Here is a 15,982-nt window from a genome sequence, read left to right on the forward strand (position 1 = left end):
TCAGAATCAATGAGTGCAGAAACGTGGTTCACCTCCAAAGAACATCTAAGAACTCTTAGTTCCAAAAGTTTTGGAGGAAATAATGCTATACATGTAGATGAGGCCAGCTCTGGAAAACTGGGCTTTCAGTTTATGAACCAGCAAAGCTATTCTGAAAGATGTCAGAAAGAACACTAAAGAATAAATCTATATGTCTCAAAACATAGTCACTTCAGTGGGGAAAGAAACAAACCAACTATGGTACTATAGAAAAAATAATGCTTGAGAAGACTCAGTATTTTACTGTTATATTGTTTTGTTTTACTTTTCACCCACTTTGTGATCAATGTGTAAAATAGTGCCAATGCTGGAGCTCAGTTAAATGTGCCTAAATATATAATCTCACTCTTGAATGGTTGAGAAATGCAAGTGTAGAAATTAGATGTACCATTTGCTGGAAATTAAGCTGAATCCAGGAAGAAATTGTTTTTAAATGGTCTTCTTTTCCACTAGTCCACTCAAACTATATTAAAATTCTTGCCTTTCCCCATGGGCAAAATATGGGAGACTGATTTTATGCTAGTCACTATATAGGTGATTCAAGGTTTCCCTGGCAATGCTAAGATTTCACTACTTCTCACTCTATGGCTTTGCCTCCTTGTCTTGCCTAGAAAATTTCTACCAACAAAATTGTTCCTAAGGTATAAATATGATAAGGGTCAGTAGGGGACAGAGTTAAGGTGACAAATTAGAATCAACCCAGCTAAACTCTTTCAACATTCCCCTATAGCAATGTAAAAATAATGCCTCAAATAAAATTAGGGAGTGGCAAAGTCAAAAAAAAAAAAAAAAAGTCAGGGTGAGATTTTTCCAGCCTAAGAAAACTGAGAAGGTCAGTAAAAGAAGTTTGTGACAGTGAGGTGGAAGCCTGTGTGGAGCCTATGCATACAGGGCCAAGAACAACAGTTACATCAGCTGTAGCAGCAACAACTTTGGGAGCTCTCAGCTCAGAGACAGTAAGGGGGTTGGATGGTTATCCTAAAAGAGATTATAGAGAACTCTTTTATGGCATGGGTAGAGCTGGCACTGATTGGCAATTCTATGGGCCATGTGCAATTTCAGGGTAGCAAGGAGCAGGGCCCTGGTCACCATTCAAAGGTAAAGGGGGCACTAGTGCGTGTGGCTGCGGGAGACCAAGGGCCCTTCTTGGATAAAGACCAAAGCACAGACCAGAAGAGTGGTGATCATGCCTCTCTGTAATCATAATTTAATTAAAATGAAAAGATCTTTCCCATTGATTAACAGGCCCATGTGACCTTCCTGGGTAACATGGATGTCTGAGTCATATGAGACTGAGTCACATGGAGTCTGTGGTGGGAGGAGTTTGCTGAATGGGTGGAACAGAAAAGGTACAAAAAGAAGAGGTGGAGCTAGAACAGAGCTGAGAGAAAATTGGTCTAGTCAGAAGTAGGAAGGATTCAAGCAAGCAAGCAGCCAGCTAGCATGAGTGAAGAGCTTGTTTGTAATTTTGTGTGATGGGGCCTGCTTATGATTTGTTTGACAGAGCTGGTTTGTGGGAAGCCTAGCAAGGAGGATATTAGGGATGGTGTTTTCTCTGTTTTGTTACTGTGTATAAATTTTTGTTGCTATGATGGATTTGCCTTTCTGGTGTCTGAATAGATGTTTTGGTTCTATCTTTCATGTGGAGAGTCTGTTAAATTTCATGATTCAGAATTGTGCTTGGATATTCATGGCCATCATAGGGATTATGAATATCACATTGGCACTACACTCTCCTAAGATTATACCACTTTGGAAGCACTGAAAAATTCCAAATCCCCAGAACTACCTTTGAAAACAAAAGCATGAAAAAGCCTAAAGCTTGGGACAAAATCTCCTCACTTCATGATGGCTAGAGCCCATCTTTACTATGAAGTTCAATGTCATGAAATACACTGGAAAAAATGAAAAGCAACAAAGAAACAGAATTTAAGCATAAACAGCAACTATCCTGGCAGAGAAGAGCAAGACATAATCTCAGAAGAAGACAAGAATGTGAAAATAATTTTAAACAAAGCCTCAAAGAAAGATGCTAATTGAATCCAAGACCAACAAGATTTTTTAGAAGTGTTAAAAGAAGTGATAAGAATAATAGAGAAAAAAACTGGGAAATAAATGAGAGTGATGCAAGAAAAAATATGAAAAAAGCATTAGTTGTTTGGTAAAGGAGGTACAAAAAATCATTGAAGCAAAGAACTCCTTAAAAAAATTATACAAATTGGAAAAAAAAGAAATATAAAATGTCACTGAAGAAAATAATTCATTAAAAATTAGAATTGGACAAGAACAGTCTAATGATTCCATGAGACATCAAGAAACAATAAAATAAAGTTAAAAGAAAAGGAAAAACAGAAGAAAATATGAAATATCACATAAAAAAAGCAAATAACCTTGAAAATAGATCTAGGGGAAATAATTTATGAATCATTGGACAACCTGAAAGTCATGACCAAAGAAAGAACCTAGACATATTTCAAGAAATTATCAAGGAAAACTTTCCTAATATCTTAGACTGAAAGGATAAAATAAAAATTGAAAAAAAAAATTCACCATTCACCTCCTGAAAGAGATTCCAAAACAAAAATTCCCAGGAATATTGCAGCCAAATCTCAGAGTTCTCATTTCAAACAGGAAATGCTTTGACCAATCAAAAAGAAACAATTCAAATACTATTGAACCATAGTCAGGATCACACAAGATTTCATGACTTGTACAATAAAAGAGTAGAGGGCTAGGAATATAATATTCTGGGAGGCAAAGGATTACCACCAAGAATACCCTACCCAACAAAACTGAGTATAATCCTTTAGGGGAGGAGGAATTGACATTTAATGAAATAGACAACTGTCAGACTAAGCTGTCTATAGTCATATAAAAATGCTCTAAATCACCATTGATTAGAGAAAGGAAAATTAAAACAATTCTGATAAATGACCTCACACCTAGCAGAAATGATAGTTGCTGGAAGGTATGAAAGGAAAATAAGTATACCTATAAAACCTGCTGATTAAGTAACAAATTGGTCTAACCATTCTGGAATGCAACCTCGAATTAGATAAAAAGGGATGTAAAATTGTATATACCCTTTGATCCAGTAATACTACTATGTCTGTACATCAAAGAGCTCAAAGAAAAAAGGAAAAGGAAGTACATGTAAAAATATTTATAGCAGCTCTTTTCCTTTTAAGAATTTAATTTATTTATTTTCAGTTTTCAACAATTATTTCCATAAGTTTTAAATTTTCTTCCCCTCCTTCTCCCCTCCCTACCTGAGACAGGATGAAACCTTATATGGGTTCTGCACATAAATACTTATTAAACACATTTCCACACTAGTCATGTTGCACAGAAAAATTAAAATGAATGGGAGAAATCATGAGAAAAAACAAACTAAAACAAAACATAACACAAGAGAAAATAGTCTGCTTCGTTCTGTGCTTGAATTATATAGCTTTTTCTCTGAATATGGATGACATTTTGCCTCAAAAGTCCTTTGGGAATGTTTTAGTTTCTTGCATTGCTGTGAAGAGGTAAGACTATCACAAACACTCCTCCTGCACTGTGGCTGTTACTGTATAATGTATAATGTATACTGTATAATGGCTGTATAATGTTCTCCTGATTCTGCTCATTTCACTCAGCATCAATTCATATAAATATCTTTCCAGGTTTTTCTGAAGTCTGATTTTTCATCATTTCTTATACCAGAATAGTATTCCATTACATTCATATACCACAACATATTCAGCCATTCCCCAATTGATAGACATTCCCTTAATTTTCAGTTCTTGATCACCAAAAAAACAGCTGCTGTAAATATTCTTGTACATGTGGGACCTTTTCTCATTTTTATGATCTCTTTGAGATACAGACATAGAAGCAATATTGCTGGGTCGAAGGATATGCACCTTTCTGTAGCCATTTGGGCATAGTTCCAAATTGCTCTGCAGAATGGTTGGATCAGCTCACAGGTTCACCAACAATAAATTAGTGTCCCAATTCTCCCACATCTTCTCCAACAATTATCATCTTCCTGTTTTGTCATCCCAGCCAACCTGATAGGTGTGATGTGATATCTCAGAGTTGTTTTGATTTGCATCTCTATAATCAATAGTGATTTAGGACATTTTTTCATATGGCTGTAGATAGCTTAAATTTCTTCCTCTGAAAACTCCCTGTTCATAGCCTTTGACCATTTATCAATTGGGGAATGACTTGTATTCTTGTAAATTTGACTCATTTTAGAAAAGAGGTCTTTATCACAGACACTAGTTGTAAAAATTCTTTCCCAGTTTTCTGCTTCTCTCCTAATCTAGGTTGCATTGGGTTTGTTTGTGCAAAAAGTTTTTAATTTAATGTAATCAAAATTATCCATTTTGTACTTTATAATGTTTTTTATCTCTTGTTTGTTCATAAAATTCTCCATTCTCCATATACCTAACAAATACATTATCTCTTCCTCCCCTAATTTCTTTATAGTATCAGCTTTTATACCTAGATCATGGACTCATTTAGACTTTATTCTTGTGTATAGTGTCAGGCATTCATCTGTGCCCAATATCCACCACACTGTTATCAAGTTTATCAAACAGTGAGTTCTTGTCCCAGAAACTGGGGTCTTTGAGTTTGTCAAATAGTAGACCATTGTATTAATTGACTACTGTGTTTTGAGTACCTAACCTATTCCATTGATCTATCCCTCTATTTATTAGTCAATACCAAGTGATTTTGATAATTGCTGCTTTGTAACACAATTTGCAATCTAATTCCTTTGATATTCTGGACCATTTGTTCTTCCAGATGAATTTTAATATTATTTTTTCTAGCTCTAGAAAATAGTTTTCTGGTAGTTTGATTGGTATAGCCCTGAATGAGTAGATTAATTTAGGTAGAACTGCCATTTTTATTATATTAGCTTGGCCTACCCACTAGGAACTGATGTTTTTCCAAATACTTAGATGTGGATTTATTTGTGTGAAAAGTGTTTTGTAATTGTGTTCATAGAGTCCCTGGGTTTGTTTTGGCAGGTCAACTCCCAAATATTTTATAGTGTTTACTGTAACTTTAAATGGGATTTCTCTTTCTATCTCTTGCTATTGGGCTTTGTTAGTAATATATAGAAATGCAGATGATTTATGTGGGTTTATATTGTAACCTACAGCTTTGCCAAAGTTGTTTATTATTTCAAATAGTTTTTTACTTGATTCTCTAGGATTCTATATCATCATATCATCAGCAAAGAGTGATTACTTAGTTTCTTCATTGCCAATTCTAATTCCTTCAATTTCTTTTTATTCTGATCGCTAAAACTGACATTTTTACTACCATATTGAACAACAGTGGTGATAATGGACATCTTTGTTTCACCCCTGATCTTATTGGAAATGCATCTAACTTGTCCCCATTGCATGTAATGTATGCTGATGGTTTTAGGTAGATTCTACTTATTATTTTAAGGAAGACTCCACTTATTCCTATGCTCTTCAATGTTTTCAATAAGAATGGATGTTATATTTTGTCAAAAGCTTTTTTTCTGCATCTATTAAGATAATCATATAGTTTTTGTTAGTTTTGTTGTTGGTATGATCAGTAATGCTGATGGTTTTCCTAATATTGAACCAGCCCTGCATTCCTGTTATAAATTCTACCTGATCATAATGTGTTATTCTCATGATAAGCTGCTAAAATAATTTTGCTAATCTTATTTACAAATATTGCATCTATATTCAATCGGGAAATTGCTCTATAATTTTCTTTCTCTACTTTGGCTCTTCCAGGTATAGGTATCAGAACAATATTTGTATCTTAAAAAGAATTTTGTAGGGCTCTTTCTTTGCCAATTTTCCCCAATACTCCATAAGGTGCTGGAATTAGCTGTTCTTTAAATATTTGATAGAATTCACTTGAAAATCCATCTGGCTCTGGAGATTTTTTCCTATGGAACTCATTGATGGCTTGTTCAATTTCCTTTTCTGAAATGGGGTTAGGTAAGTATTTTACTTCTTCTTCTGTTTATCTGGGCAATTTATATTTTTAAAAAATATTCCTCCATTTCACTTAGATTATCAAATTCTGTTGGTCAAAGTAATTTCTAATTTCTAATTATTGTTTTAATCTCCTCCTGGTCGGAGGTGAATTCATCTTTTTCATTTTTGATATCAATAATTTGATTTTCTTCTTTCTTTTTTAATCAAATTGACCACAGGTTTATCAGTTTTATTGTTTTTTATTCATAAAACCAACACGGTTTTATTTATTAGTTCAATAGTTTTCTTAATTTCAAATTTATTATTCTCTCTTTTGGTTTTCAGTATTTCTAACTTGGTATTTACTAAAGGATTTTCAATTTGTTCTTTTTTCCAGCTTCTTCAGTTGCATGTCCAATTCATTGATCTCCTTTTTCTGAAATTTTAATCATGTAGGCATTCAATGATATAAAACTTTCCATAAGAACTGTTTTCTCTGCATCCCATAAGCTTTGGTAGGTTGGCTCATTATTGTCATTCTCTTGAATGAAATTGCTGGTTTTGAACTCTGATGATTGGACTCTGATTTGTTGTTTAACTCATTCTTTAGGATTAGATTGTTTAGTTTCCAACTAATTTTTGGTCTATCTTTCCATGGTCCTTTAATACATATAATTTTTATTGCATTATGATCTGAAAAGAATGCATTGACTATCTCTGCTTCTTGTGTGTGTTCCATGTACCACTGAGAGAAAAGGTGTATTCCTTGATATCCTCATTCAATTTTCTCCAGAAATCTATCATATATACCTTATTCAGAGCTCTATTGACCACCTTAACTTCTTTCTTATTTATTTTAAAGTTAGATTGGTCAAGTTCATAGAGGGGAATGTTGAGGTCCCTCACTAGTATAGGTCTGCTCTCTATTTCTTCCAGTAACTCCCTTAACTTCTCCTCTAAGAATTTGCATGCTATACCACTTCAAGCAGGTTCCTTGGCTCATACCAATACAGGAACACAGGTTTAGAAAATTATATTAGAGTTAGTTAGAAATTACATTAGAGGTCATCTGTGATGGGCATGATACCCTAACTTCCTATCCCACAGAGTTTAAGTTAGCTTTTCCTTAATCACTATCAAAATTCTTTCAGACCTAATTGACTCAGATCGTTGATTTACTTTCCAGGTGACCCAAACACAAGAAAATCAAGGCACAAAGAGTTACCTGACTTCTCTCTCAGGCTTCTAATTGGCCTAGAATCTTTAAAATACTTGCCATTGTTATACTGTCATGCATCTACCACAAAACCTAGCACAATCCCATGTAACTAGGATGTTTTACTTAGAGATAGTTTAAAGCAGAGGACAGGTTTTGTAGGATCTATGCTAATAGAAGAGAAAGAAATGCAGTTATCATCTATAATGCATTATTAGAATGGATTGTCTCTTCTTGTTGTTCCCATTTTCTTAACTTCTACTCACTTTTTTATCTCTTGCAAACAAATTTCTGACCTATCTCTCCAAATGAAACTGTTCTTTACGAGATTACCAGTGGTACTACTAAATCCCATGGCCTTTTCTTGGTTCTTATACTTTAAAACTGTAACTTTTCACACTGTCAATCACCTTCTTCCGCCGGGGAGGTTCTTTTCCCTTTGTTTTTGTGTTCTCCCCTGGTGATTTCATCAGCTCTCATTATATCTCTATGTTGATATTCTAAAATCTATATATTTCCTGAATTTCAGTACAAAATTACCCATTTTCTACTGGATTTCTCAACCTAGATATCTCATAGCCATCCCAGTTTCAGCATGTTGAAAACAGAACGCTCTGTACTTTTACCAACATATCCAGTCTCTGCATCCCTATATGTACTGATGGCATCACCATCCTTTCACACTGGATTGCAATCTACATATCATTCTGGACTCTTCCCTCTAACTAACTCACATATCCATTTAGTTGCTTAGACTTGTTAACTCTGTAGTTACAATATCTCTCTAATCTGACTCAAGCTGTGTCTACACTAGCTCAGTAACTCCTTGCTAGGCCTATTATGATAGCTTCATTATTCAAAGATCTCTTTGTTTCCAGTCTCTTGCTATACCAATCCATTTTCCAAATACTACTCCTTAAACTTATTCAAGAAGCATTCAATGAGTCTAACACAGGGAATTTTAGAAATGTTTGCAAAATTGATATTTCTAAAATGTACATCTGGCCTTGTCATCCCAGACACACATAAACACATACTTCTCTCTCTCTCTCTCTCTCTCTCTCTCTCTCTCTCTCTCTCTCTCTCTCTCTCTCTCTCTCTCTCTCTCTCTCACACACACACACACACACACACACACACACACACACACACACACACACACACAGACAGAGACACAGAGAGAGACAGAGAGAGAGAGAAGGAGGGAGAAATGGAGAGAGAGTCAGCCTGTTAATAAGCATTTAGTGAGTGCCACTATGTTGGGCACTATGTTGGGCACACAGATGCAAATAAAAGAAAGGAAGACTGTTCCAGCTTTCAAGATGCTTACAATCTTATGAGGGAAGGCAATAAACAAAATAAAGATGAAAAAGGGCCAGGAGAAAAGGTATTAGAACATGACAAAGTGTAAGGATGTATAGCTGGTGGGAAATGAAGAGATGGCTGTCCTGAATACCTTTCTTAAATAGAGATTTTGAGAGAAGCTCTTTATTACAACTTCCATTTAGAGGGGTCTCAGGAACAGAGGGTATTGATGAGTTGTGAGTATTAAAGCTGATGTGATCTTGCAGCATAATGAAGTTCCTGGGGGAAAGACAAAGAAGTCCAACAGAGTGCAATCTGGTGCATAATTAAGCAATGGTTGGTTTGAAGGCCCTTTTTAAATGGAAGTTTTGGGAGGAACTTTGTTTTTCCCTCAATTCAGAGGAATCTTAAGAGCAAAGATCAGTTACACATGCACACACGCACACACGCATTCACATACACACACACCCATATACATACACACACACACACACTCAAAAATGTGCAATCGATCCACATTGTCTTTTGGATAAAATATAAAATCCTCAGTTAGACTTTTAAATTCCTCCACAGTTAGACTGCCAAGTGCCATTCCTGTAATTTTATTCCTGCCACCCCATCCAGATACTCACTATTCCAGTCAAACTGATTTGTTAGCTCTCCCCAAGACAAAGCATTCCATGTTCTGTTTACTTGATTTTACACAATATGCTCTCCATAACTGTAATGTACAACCCCTTTATTACTCCTTTATAGAATCTTTAGTTTCCCTCAAAACACACCTCAGTGGCCATCTCCTACAAAAAAACTTTCCTGATCTGTTTATTACCATTCTTTTCCTCCTGAATATACCTTGTATTAATCTGATTATACTTTGTACTGAGTGACCCAAAAGTCTTAGTGTAGTTTAAAGTTATTAAAGCTTAAGCTCTTAAAGCTTAAAACTGCACTAAGACTTTTGGAACATGGTGTAAAATACAGTAAAATTAATACAAACTTTAACAGCTTAAAGATATATTAAGATTTTAGAATGATCTGCATTTGTTTATTGTGCATAAATTTTTCCTCCCTCTTCTCAACTGCAAACTCCTTGAGGGTAGAATCTGGTTCCATGTTTGTTTGTTTGTTTTTAATGTTTCTAAGGCACTAGGCAGGTGCCTTGCACTTAATAGGTGCTTAATCAGTGTTTGGTGATTTGAATTGAACTGTATTTATCAAGAAAAGGGAAAACACCTTTTTTGCAAAGGTACAAAATTTTGTCCAGTTGGGAGAACAAGATAAATAAATAAACATTCCAGTAAATAAAAGAATCATTTTAAAAATGATACTTCCCTGAGGACTGAGTCACACAGTAACACGTGAACCATCTGCACATTGTCCAATAAGCCCCAGGTAGTACAACAGGGAAGAAAGGAGTCTCGGAAAGAAAAAAAAAAGATTGAAAAGACACATAGAAGACCAACTGGGCCATCCAACTGAGTTCCATTATTCTTTTTCTCACCCCTATGCTTGAAGACAAAAGTAGAATTTGAAAGAAAAATGTTATGTTTGTAGCCTGTAGTACAATGCAGCACATGGGTGCATTTTCATTTAGGTCTTACAAATCTTTTCTTAAAAAGCATCCCAGAGGAAGGAAAGAAGCTTTTAAGGGTTTGCTAAAGTTCTTACACCAAATGCAAAACTGCTGAAATGTTGACAGCCCCTTTTCTTTGTGTAGGAAGGGGGACTTCAGGGATTCCAAGAAACATATGGTTCAATAGCTGCAAATACACAAGAGGATTTTTGTAGAATTGTACTAGTAAGTTATAGACACTTTTCAAATAGATGACTTTCTGATTCATTTCAGTTTCACATTTTTGACAGAAGTCAATGCTTCTCTGTAATGATTTCCATCAACTTATTTTGAAGCAACTTTCTACTAAAACCATCAGAGATTTCAGAACCTACATCGTTACAGAACATCAAATCAGTGTCATTATGTCAGACACAAAGTATTGTGTTGGACAGGTGTAGAATGGACAGATGAGTAAGAATGGTTAATTTCCCCTATAAAGAGGAATTATGCATAGTTTGGAGTAGAGAGAATGAAGTTTATGGGATGTAAAGATGTCACAGGGTTATCACCTCTCAGCAATTGCTGTGTTTCTCCTTTTTTCTCTGGGTAGTCCCTTTGGGGGTAAAAACAAAGCATTTATAGTTTCAATACACAGCAGTACACATAAGAGCTACCTCCACCAATTTGAATGATAATCTATCCATATCTTAGAGTCTTAGAGAATTACCTGAATTTTAGAGAGGCCATTTGTCTATAGTTACACAGTTAATAAGTTTCAGATATGAAGAAAGAATACATCTTCTGAAATATGCATCTTTTCTTCCAATCCAGACATATCATTACTGAAGGGAACCTGTAGCCTTCATCAATGGAGATGATCAAATAAATTTATAATCTTAAAGAGTTGCTTGGGGCACAAAACAGCTAAATGACTGTAATATTCAAATATCCAATATGTACAAAAAGCAGGACTTCAATCCACTGTGCCATACTGTCTATGATAAACAGACATATGTGAAAGCTGACAGACAGACAAACAGATGTACAACTTTACCAAACTTATTCAAAATATGAACCTGGATTCCTTGACTTAAATTTAAAGGCTTAAACAGATTCTTTTACCTGGCCAAATTTTCCATTCTGTTTCATGCCATGTATGTGGCTTGTTCAATGAATAAGATAGTTCATCTTTGTGGCTTGGTAGTTTTATTGAATTATAAGCATACTGTATATTGTAAAACTTCTTTGAAGTTATTCAAGAAGAATTCAAATAGAGCTGAACACAGGGAATTTTAGGAATGTCTGCCAAAATGGATATTCAGATCCTCTGCCATGCATTTTAAGCAGGTTGGTCTATGAATTACAGATGAAAGACTTTGCTCTGGGTCTTAGAAATAAAAATAGCAGAGAGAGAGAGAGAGAGAGAGAGAGAGAGAGAGAGAGAGAGAGAGAGAGAGAGAGAGAGAGAGAGAGGAGATGAAGGAAGAAAGAGATAGCAAGAAGGAAGAACAAGATGGAAAAGAAAAAAAACTTTTGCATTAATCTAATTTCCATTAGATATAGAAGGTACCACAGAGTTGAAAAACTAGGTTCTATCAAATATTCTACAGAAATCATTCTTTCACTTGCTCTTGTAAAAGAATACTTATGATGTTTTCTACCTGGAGAAAATGCCCTTTGATAGCAGTTCATTTTCCCAGCTTATTGTACACTTCTGATATTGAGAAGAAAAACAAACATTTTTTAAAATTCACATAGTAATATACACTGATTTCTTCATCTAAGAACTCAAAATCAGTATACATGATGTATAAAAAATGGGGGAATCTTTAGAAGATAGATTCTAGACATGATCTAACAAAACATCCAGGGAAAAGGCTAATGCTTTCTATCCACTCATCTAGACATAGGTGGAGATTCTGTGCTTAGCGTGATAGTCAAGCTGATGGTACATTTATGTACCATTAATGGTACACAAACATGGTACATAGAATTCTAGTCTAATTGCAATCAGGCAAAGTACCCTCCATTTCTGAGAGCAAAGGGTAAGATATAGGATTTTGAGTTTTTATTTGTCTGTGAAGATTACTCCCAAATGATTTCTCATGTAAAATTTTCCCTGAGAGATTGCTATAGGTAGCCTCTGTTTGGAATGCTTCTCTACCAACTGAGCTTGGAAATTATGTTTTAGTGGAAATCTAAAATGTCTACAAAGCATTGGGATATGAAGTATTTTGAGTTTTCATATGCTTGTAGACTTTGCTAAAAAAAAAAACAATCACAGAAGACTACGCACTATCCCTGAAGAAAGTGTTCTTTTCTGATATATATCAATCAATGGAAATTAATCTATTAAATGTTTGCTATTTGTCAAGCATTAGGGAAAATGCTTGGGACATAAAGAAAGGTCAGAAGATCAAAAATATTCCAAAGAGTTCATGTCTTTTGTCAAACAAGGCATCAAATGTTCCCCTGCTCAGTCTCCCACTCTGTCCAAACTGTGAAAACCTAAACCACATAGATTTGGTGATTGAAAGAACTTGGAGCATATTGTTTGCAGTATATCCAGTGTTTTGAGACTGGTCATCAAGAATTTCATTCTCATCTTCAACCTCAAACCTTACTACACCAACTTAAGCTGATTTTTTTGTTATGGAATTTTCTTAAGACGTACAAAATATGTTAAAGAATAGTTACAAATCAAAATTATGTTAGGGACAACTGAGTCAGTCTGCCCCATTTAAAACAAATGATAAGATCCCATAACTGCATACATTCAGAAGAACAATTCAGTCAGAAAAGTGAACTAGATTTCACCAAGTCCTAGACATCTTAATTGATAAAATCTATCATAGAGTTTAAACTAATTTTTAAAAGTCATGATCAGGTTTTTGAAATCAAGTCCTTGAAAGTCATTGGATGTAAGGGAGAGAGCATTACGTAGGAAACATTTTGTCTTATCTGAGAAAACTTGTACATACCTTCTGAGGCTTCTATAAAAACCTGAAACTAGTTCAGAATTGAGACATCTGAGCACTTGTCAGTTTAGTTCCTCTGCCTAAGCCAGTAGGCTAGCATCATTTGAGTGGTGTCTAAGGAAAAGTGTTGGGGGTGGAAGCTCAATTCCAGGTGGACAGTCTCGGGCGGGTAAAGGTGGGAACTTCTAAATCTTAGAGTTCTCACGAGACCCCCCAGGAAACGACTGGGAATCGAGGTGAACCGAGCTATCTTGTGTATTTCCGCCTCTTCCCGTGAGAAACGTGATGGGAGAGAGCTCTCCCCGCCCTCGAGATTGTCCCAGATCTGGGCACACTATTGTTATCTAACAGCACGGTATTCAGATGCAAACTATGCTGCTGGAGGGTTTAAGTAGGATCAGGAAAGCCTGAAAGTTCTCTTGGGCGGAGGGGCCCGGAGCGGACAGGACAACAAGGCTCTGCTTTTCCTCTCTCTTCTTTCCCCTCCCCCTCTCTCCCCGGTTATACTTCTACTTCCAATCTCTTATTGTAAGATCTTTGCCTCCTTGGGAGATTCTTCGCTCCCTCCTAAGGAAGAATTCCCCTGCACTTGTAACTAGACGCTGAAATAAAGCTCAACCCTTGTTCAACTCTGGAACGTCCTTTCTCTCATACGAGCATCCGGTTTGACCAACCGAAGACCTCGGGATAGAGGTAAGAAGACTCGGGTAGCCCTCAGGCCTCTAGGCCTGGCAGAAAAGGGCCATGGGCCTGGCTCTTGGCCTCAGCATCAGTATTCATCTCCTCCCTACCCCCAACAAGATTAAGTTCACTTCAAAGGATCTGGAAGATTTTGGACCTCCTCCTCATCTTACCAGTTTAACACTCCTAAATAGAAAATTGCACTGTCTCAATTGGGAGTCATGCACAAACTTGACTAAAAAGGTTATTTCAATGCTTTACAATTATTGAAATGCTATACTCTTGGGGAATATCTTGAGGACTCCAAAATGAATCTGTGATTTATTAGTTTTGCTCCACATACTATAAGTTTGAGGCTATTTTTCTCTGAACTCTGCATGCACTTGGGGGAGATTGTGACAGAGATTTTTGCAGAGCTGTATTGTATCAACTATTTTATGACTTGTTGCTGTGGCTTATTGCTTGTTCTTCATAAATACCCATTGCTAAAAGCTTGTTAAATAATTAATCAATAGTGGAAGTAGAGTGGAGGGGGCTTATAGGTAATAAAATCTGTAATGTGTGAAATATATGTGTGTATATATGCACATATATAGGTACACATATACATATATGTATACACACATATATGCATGTATGAATGTGTGTGGTTGTCCTTTGTTCTTGAAGAAGACCAAAATGATATCACTATTCTAGAGTCAAGTTTCAATGTGTCCAACTGTGGCTGATCAGATCAGTAGGAGATTGGAATGCTCTACCACTAGGTTGAACACAAATAGTCTATGTGAACATTCGGGGTGAATACTCTAAAGTTGCATATCCTACATTTACTTTGAGCTATTTCAAATGTGCTTTGCTTATAGGGCAAAGCACCTTCTCTAATGTGGGTAAGCCATGCTGAGTAGTCCTGTGCCAGTGTCTCCCATGTCACACAAAGTTCTTAGAGAGACCTTGAGAGTGTCTTGTATCACTTCTTCTGAACATCATGTGAATGCTTACCCTGTTTGAGTTATCCATAAAATAGTCTTTTTGGCAAGAGTGCTTTTTGCCTTCAAACAACATGGCCAGCCCACTGGAGTTGCACTTTCTGAAGCAGAGTTTGAATGCTTGCCAGTTTAGTTCAAGTGAGGACCTCAATGTCTGATACCTTCTCATGCCAGGTAATCTTCAGTCTTCCTAAGATAATTAAAAAGGAAGTGATTTAGTTTCCTGGCATGGTGCTGGTATACTGTCCAAGTTTCACAAGCATGCAACAATGAGGTCAGCACACATGTTTATATACATATATAATATATATGTATAAATATATTTTGATCATGTATATTTTAATAAAATGTGTTTCCTTTATAATATATTTGCATTTTAAAATATTCTAATGATAATACTACTTAAAGTAATTTACTTGTCCAGACCCATACCAATCAATCTACTAAAGAATTATTTTATAGAACTAGAGGAAATAAAAAAAAATTTTCTGAAAGAGCAAGAGGTCAAGATATCAATAGCAGGGGATTGGGGAGGAGGGGAAGTGAAGAAGGTAGTCTAGCTATATCAGACCTCAAACTGTATTACAAAGTGGTAATCATCAAAGCCATCTGGTACTGTATAAAAAACAGAATGGTTGATTAGTAGAATAGATTAAGTACACACTATACTGAAGTAAATTACCATGCAATCTAGTATTTGTTTGATAAATCCAAAGATCCAAGTTTTGGGCACAAGATCTCACTATTAAACAAAAGTTTTCTGAAAACTGAAGAGCTGTCTGGTAGAAACTAGCCATAGACCAACATCTCCTACTGCATACCAATGAAAAGTTAAAATGGTTAGATGATTAGACATAAAGGGTGATATAAGCAAAATTGGAGAGAATGGGAAAAATCACCTGTCAGATCTATAGATAAAAGATGAATTTATCACCAGACAAGAAGTAGAGAGGATGATGATAGGGAAAATGGAAAATTTTGATGGCATGAAATTAAAGTGGTTTTGCATAAAAATAAAACAGCCAAAATTAGAAAGAAAAATGGAAACCATTTTCACAAGAAATTTCTCTGATAAAGGTCATATTTCTCAAAAATAGAGGGAACTAAGCCAATTAAAAAAATAAAAGCCATTTCCTAATTGATAAATGGTCAAAGAATATGAGTAGGAAGCTTTCAGAAAAAGAAATCAAAACAATCCATAGTTATGTGAACACTATCAAATGACTAATAATTAGAAAAATGCAAGTTAAAATAAT

The sequence above is a fragment of the Notamacropus eugenii genome, chromosome 1 (genome assembly GCF_028372415.1).
Source record: "Notamacropus eugenii isolate mMacEug1 chromosome 1, mMacEug1.pri_v2, whole genome shotgun sequence".
In the NCBI taxonomy this organism is placed as follows: domain Eukaryota; kingdom Metazoa; phylum Chordata; class Mammalia; order Diprotodontia; family Macropodidae; genus Notamacropus; species Notamacropus eugenii.